The following is a 7,309-nucleotide window of genomic DNA, read 5'->3' on the forward strand; positions in this document are numbered from 1 at the left end:
CGGTCTGATTCATTCTGAGTCATACAAAGACATCCTCATTGAAATGGGGTGCACAGCAGCAAGCGCTGTCATGCTAGTTCTGCACCATTAGGTAATTGTTTGAGTCTTTTCTAGTGGAGATGTCTGTAGCACAAGCAGTACAAAAAGACGAGGACAATGTGGGTGTCTGGTGGGAGGATTCAAAGTTAGAAGAAAATTACCTATTAGAAAAACTTCAACTAGAGCTTGCTTATTACAAACTTGACAGTATTTCAATTTTAAAATATTTGCACAATGTAATTAGAGGTACAGAAATGATTGTTCATATGCAGAAATAATCCTCTTTAATACAATGAAAAAAGATCATGAAGATTCATCTATTTGGGCGTAGATTTAGGGCCCAGCATTGATACTGGACCAGTTCTTATGACAGACATTATTGAAATGGTATTTAAAAGTGTGTCTCACGAATCAGAAAGTGGGATGTTTGGTGATTTTTATGGGTTAACTCATCAGATTTACTGCTAACAACATAACAACTTCTATGCATTGTTTTAATCCTTCAGTCTCATTTCATAAGAAATTTAATAAGGCCTATTCTGATTTACAGGCAGCGTTTTCCTCCTTATGTAAAAGGTAGAATTTGAAAAGGTAAAATTTGAAGCAGATAACACTACAGTAAATATATCTTAAATTGATTTTCTCATCTACTGGCTAAATTTCATAAGCTATTTACTCAGAAACAGGCAGCCTTCACTGCTTGGAGAGATATCAGATTAAAGAAAACAGCCACCTAGGACAGCACATCAGAAATGGCGTCTGTAGTCATAAAGGGAGGTATTTATGCAGGGATGAGGTACTTCCCTCCCCCATGCTGTGAGCAAGTCAAGAAGAATCATTATGGATAGCTGAAAAGTCACCTCTTCCCTCACTTATGGATGGGAGAAGAAGAAATTGTCTGGATAGTTGATTTGGAGTAAGAAGTATAGGGAAACAGAATGGCTGACAAGAAGTGTGCTTTATTTTTAAAGCATTGATTTAAGTACACTTGATTTGATTTGGTAACAGCAGAGGCTTATGTTAGATAGAAACATGAACAGAACTGCCTGAAAAACAAGAAGGGGCCGGTTGCTGTATTAGCACAAGAAAGCCAAAACGTAACATTACTAATGAAAATATTTAAAATAAAAATAAATAATATTATTGAATTTTCTTTCTTGAAAGTAGAGTTCTATATAAAGATATAACATTTAAATCTGTTGTTTTACATTTAATCCATCTCTTATTTTTTTAAAATACCTTTTTGCTTTGAGGTACCTTCCCTGGCTATGAATTATGAGAGTGTCTTTTTTAACTGTGTAGCTTTCAGTAAAATCCATTATCAGTTCTTTGTTTGAATTCAGTTCACATCATCTTCTCATAGGCTATAAAGAGACTCAATCTGTTCCAGAACAGTAATCACAATCCATTAAACTCTGTTCCCTGTAGTCTTTGTTCCCTGTTACATGTGATACTGTAATTGTGTGTGTGTGTGAGGGGAAAAGAAAATATTCAAGTGCCTAGCAAAATTGCCACAAAGATTTACCAGTCCAGGTAAAACATACACTTGCCTTTCTTTAGAGCGATGATAATTGCCCCGGAAAATTTGGACGTGTTTCCCTTGCCCAACTGAAAAACCAGAAAAGCACCACCAGCTCCCCCACCCAAAAAAAACCTGCCTCAGAGAAGTAGATTTTCACAAAACTGTATCTGGAAAAAGTATTCCTCTATTAACTCTTTAGTGTTCTTGATCACCAACTTAATCTGCACGGTGTGAAGAAAAGACCGAAAAATAAAAGCACCTTTCATTTTGACTTCAGAGATAATGGAGTTCATGATCTAAAAGATTGTCTCTGTAGATTGATCTTTTTCTGCCAGGTCAAACCTGTTTTGATCTATTCTAACAGCATTGATTTTCATGAGGCAGATTATAAATCTGGTGTAAGATCATAAGCCTATTGGCAGATTTAAGTTAAATAATAAATACGATAATAAAGCATGCTAGATTAAAGCTGCAGGTTTTCAATGTGTTTTAAGTATAGAGGGTTGGAGTGCCTCAAAAATGGATGTCATCTGAGCAAACCGACCACAGCAATTGAGAGAGCTGCAGAAGAAGTAGAATTCTAGTATTTTTCCATTCTCTTTCTCCTGTGAACAAGAATCTCACAGCAGTGGAGTGTAGTGTGGATAGCTTCAGAGAAGCTAGGATATTTCACTTTTTATATAGCTATGTAAGATAAATCTGTTCAAATGATGCATACTGAAAGAATGAGTTTCATCAAAAATGTTGATCTGATTAGCATTTTAGCCTCAGCTCATTCATATATTTGACTTGAAATGAGCAAGTTAGTTTGGTTTCAATGGGCTGCTCACATACTCTTCAAATCTTTCTTTGTTTTGTTCTAACAATACCGATGTGTTCTGTAGTTAATAGCCTCAACTTTTACAGTCTCAGAGCTATAACTATGTCAAAAACTTGCATAGTTTGGCTTGAGGTCTGTGGTCTTTCCTGTAGGCTGCCTTTTCCTCAGTCTGCTGGACACTGAAATAATGCAGTGTCATGACAACCAGCTTTAATATCTTCTCAATATTCAAGGGAAAATACTTTCGGTGGAAAAATGATTGGAACAAGTTTCAAGAGAGAGCTCTAATGATGAACGGCAAAATGCTGGTCAAGAGTACCCCCTGGGTGTCCTTTTCCTGCCTGATTTTCTGGGATTTGAGGAAGCATAACAGGTACCTTTCAAGGCACTATGGACTCCCTGGAATTAGTATTGTAGTCCCTTTTGAGGAGTATTGGCTATTACGGAATGGAAAGGAGCTTCTGAAGATAATGTATTGGGAGTTGCCATAGGTATTTCTCTTTCTATAACATCAGGCATAATCAAAGTATTTACCTCTTCTTTTCTTCCCCAAATAAATGGTGTTTTCTAACAATCTATTATTACCGAGGAACCATACAGAAACATGCAGTGCGTATGCATGGAGGGAAGAGAGAAATCTGGTAAGAAATAAATTCCCATTTTCAGTATTCAATTCATGATTCCATAACAAAAGAAAGAAGTCTATTTTATAAAAATATTTTGACAGTCTTCTTTTAAATGTAAGCTTTGATTTCAAGGCATTTATTTTGCAGCATGATTTGACTGTGAAATAAACATAGTAATTATCTGGTCTGTTCTTCCTATTTTGTATAACAAATTTGTTTAATTGGAAATTGGATAGCAACTTGAAACCAGTTATACTTGGTGTGTGTTTAGGTGAAACAGAAAAGATCCTTAGTGCCATGGTCTAGTAACCACGGTGGTGTTGGATCAAGGGTTGGACTTGATGATCTTGGAGGTCTTTTCCAACCTGGTTTGTTCTATGATTCTATGAAAACAAATGTATGCTAAACAGTGGATAGTTGTACTATGTTCTGTGTTCATTTATTGGTGCTGGGGTTGTAGTTTATGAAAGCCAAGGGACATGAGGGTTTATGCCTTGTTAGAAAATATGAGTCAGATAGGTGTGTATTAGGATAATGAATAAGAGATTGAACATGGTCAGTGACCAAAATATCAACTCAAAGTGCTTCCATAAGCCATATGAACATGGTTTTAGACTATTATAAATGTGAAATATTTCATACTATTTTCTTATACAGTGTCCTGGTTTTGGTCAGGATAGGGTAATTTTCTGCAGTAGCTGTGAGGGGGGGGCATGGATCCATGTGGGCATGTTCAGGTTGGTTATTCTATACCACCCACATGATTGCCAGGAGTGGGGGGTGGAAGTAAGGGATTCTCTCTTCTGAGAAGGACGAGGGGTATGCCTTACGGTTGGGAAGAAAAGGGTGATGCACAGAGGGTCATAGAATCATAGAATCGATTGGGTTGGAAAAGACCTCCGAGATCATCGAGTCCAACCCTTGGTCCAAATCCAGTCCATTTACTAGATCATGGCACTCAGTGCCACGTCCAATCTGCGTTTAAAAATCTCCAGGGATGGTGAATCCACCACCTCTCTGGGCAGCCCATTCCAATGCCTGATTACTCTCTCTGTAAAGAATTTTCTCCTGATATCCAACTTAAATTTCCCCTGGCGGAGCTTAAGCCCGTGCCCCCTTGTCCTATTGCTGAGTGCCTGAGAGAAGAGACCAACCCCCACCTGGCTAGAACTTCCCTTCAGGTAGTTATAGACGGTGATGAGGTCACCTCTGAGCCTCCTCTTCTCCAGGCTAAACAACCCCAGCTCCCTCAGCCTCTCCCCATAGGACTTATGCTCCAGTCCCTTCACCAGCCTTGTTGCTCTTCTCTGGACCCGCTCCAGCACCTCAATATCCTTTCTGAACTGAGGGGCCCAGAACTGAACACAATACTCAAGGTGTGGCCTCACCAACGCAGAGTACAGGGGAAGGATCACTTCCCTGCTCCTGCTGGCCACGCTATTTTTGATACAGGACAAGATCCCATTGGCCTTCTTGGCCACCTGGGCACACTGTTGGCTCATGTTGAGCTTCCTGTCAATTAGTACCCCCAGGTCCCTTTCTGCCTGGCTGCTTTCCAGCCACTCTGTGCCCAGCCTGTAGCGCTGCAGGGGGTTGTTGTGGCCAAAGTGCAGGACCCGGCACTTGGCTTTATTGAACTTCATCCCATTGGAATCAGCCCATCTCTCAAGTCTATCCAGATCCCTCTGCAGAGCCCTCCTGCCTTCCAGCAGGTCGACACTCCCTCCCAATTTGGTGTCATCAGCAAATTTGCTGATGATGGACTCAATCCCCTCATCTAAATCATCAATAAAGATATTAAACAGGACTGGACCCAACACAGACCCCTGGGGAACACCACTGGTGACCGGCTGCCAGCTGGATGCAGCTCCATTCACCAGCACTCTCTGGGCCCGACCCTCCAGCCAGCTCCTAATCCAGGAGAGGGTACACTTGTCCAAGCCATGGGTCCTTCCCCATTGTGTTCGTTGTCTCGAGGTCTGTGATGCTGGGTTGGTCAGCGAGCAATTTTTGAATGTAAATCACCCTCTTTTTATACACTTTTGTTATTAATATTGTTGCTGTTATTGTTCATTTCTTATCTTATTGCTGCTTCCAGTAAATTGTTTTTATTTTAACCCATAATCTCTGCCTTTTGTATCTCCCACTGGAGTAGGGAGGGGAGCAAGTGCGTGTGTGGCAGGGCACTAAATTTGGGAGTGCTGCTCCTAAATGGTGACATACAGTTAATGAAGTTTGGTCCTAAACAAAGAAGAAATTATGTGATGTAAATAAGTTATGTGAATTAACAATTTTGTCCGTGCAAATGTGTAATATATGTAATATATTTGTGATGTAGCATCTGTATGAGTACTACATGTAACAAAACTGAATAAAATTAGTTCTCATGTAATTTCCATAGAGATTAATTTCTGATTTTAGTCGAGTTTAGATATGAGCCTTTGATAACTACATATGTATTAAATATAGTTTTGTAATTTGTAATTTCAGAGAAGAATTAAGGAAGACTGTATGTATATATCTGCACTGGATATTTAACACTACTTTTGAAATTACACATGTTATAGGTTATAAAATCCCATTGGGGAATTTTTCTTCCCCTACTCCACTGTGAGAAAAAATGGAGTGAGTGGGGGGAAGGGAGTCAATTAGCTTTACAAAAGATCTGACCGAATTCCTAGCTAATGGCCCATCAGAGGCTGGGGGGAGCTGGCCGCCTGGACAGAGGACAGGGCCCACTGCGGAGTTCGCTCTCAGGGACGGAGACAGGGATCTGCATGCGGGCGTTTGGAGAGAAGGCCTGGAAGTTTTTTCTTTCTGGCTTTTCGTCCTGGTGAGGCCGGACCACCGGACTCGGTCGGCTCGCACACTGCCTTGTGACCCCAGCCGGGACCTACTGGGTTTTCATCGGAGAGGTCTGTGCTTGCTGGGAGAGAAGGGAAGAGCCTCGGAACACCGTCATCTGGGAACAACGGGAACTGCAGGCCCTGCACCTCCAGTGATCCAACAGCGCCCCCCGCAGGCCACGATTAGGACTGCGCTAAAGGACAGAGAAGTATTCAGTCAGACTTTTTTTTTTCCCTAGGACTACTGTCTAGTTTTTTTGTGTTCTGTTACTGGTTTTGCCAACATACATATATCTTTTAATAAAGGGTTGTTATTTCTTTTTTTTTTTTTCCCACATTTCCTCTATTAAAACCCCTTAATTCTGAATTTACGATTGCTGAGAGAGAGGAGTTTGGTCTATCTCATAACTCATCCTCTTTAGCAAACATTCCAGTCTTCTCAGACTACATAAGTAGTATTCCTTTGTAAAATTGCAGGAGAGCCTTCCTGACACATGTACTTCCAGAAATAACAGGACAAAATTAACATTTCTATTTCTTTCTGTTCTACAGGTAAATAACACTGACATCTTGGGATCAAAACTCCTTTGAAAAACATGGTTTCATTTTGTGATTTAATACACAAAATGCATAAGAAAAATGGGTAATTTGAGAGGAAAGGATAATTAATGGAATATTAATTTTTAAAAGTAAAGTTCTGGAAAACATCTCAATTAAAATTAATTATTTATATAGTATATGTGTATTAATAGTATAACTGTAGTACAATAAAGTTTGAACTTGCCACCGGCTGCCGCATGAGAGGAGCCCCGAAGAAAAAGATACAAGGACTCCCTGAAACAACATCTCAGCCTTGGCCATATTGATCACCATAACTGGTCTACTCTGGCCTCAAATCGGGAGGCCTGGAGACACACCATCTGTAACGCAGCTGTCTCCTTTGAGAACACACGCAGGATCACTCTTGAGGAAAAAAGGCAACGCAGAAAGAACCGTGTATTGCAGAATACACCATCTAAGGAGTCTTTCAGCTGTGCCTTTTGCAATCGGATTTGGCTGTCACGTATTGGCCTCATGGATAGAGCCTTCCCAAATCTTCGTTCGCGAAGCCTAGCCATGATGAGTACAATAAAGTTTGAATTACAAATGCCATTTCTTACAACACTACCATATTACAGGATATAATTTAGTTCAATCAACTGACTTACACATGTTTTAGCTTGTAATACTGTGTGCCATTTTGCATGCACTAAGTAAACCGACTGTGATAGGCACATAGTGAAATGTTCTGTGTGTGAAGAACTGAATCTAGTTCCTATGATGTAACTCCTATTCATTTAGTGCTTTCAATATAGGATTTGGGAGTAGTACTGTTACCTTTAACTAAATTTGCCCACCATTTCCTATGTTACTTATAATTGCCTCAAATTTGATTGTTTGATCTGAAGTGTTTTTT

The sequence above is a fragment of the Pipra filicauda genome, unplaced genomic scaffold (assembly GCF_003945595.2).
Source record: "Pipra filicauda isolate LSUMZ 115617 unplaced genomic scaffold, ASM394559v2 scaffold35_size7292922_pilon, whole genome shotgun sequence".
Taxonomy (NCBI): Eukaryota; Metazoa; Chordata; class Aves; order Passeriformes; family Pipridae; genus Pipra; species Pipra filicauda.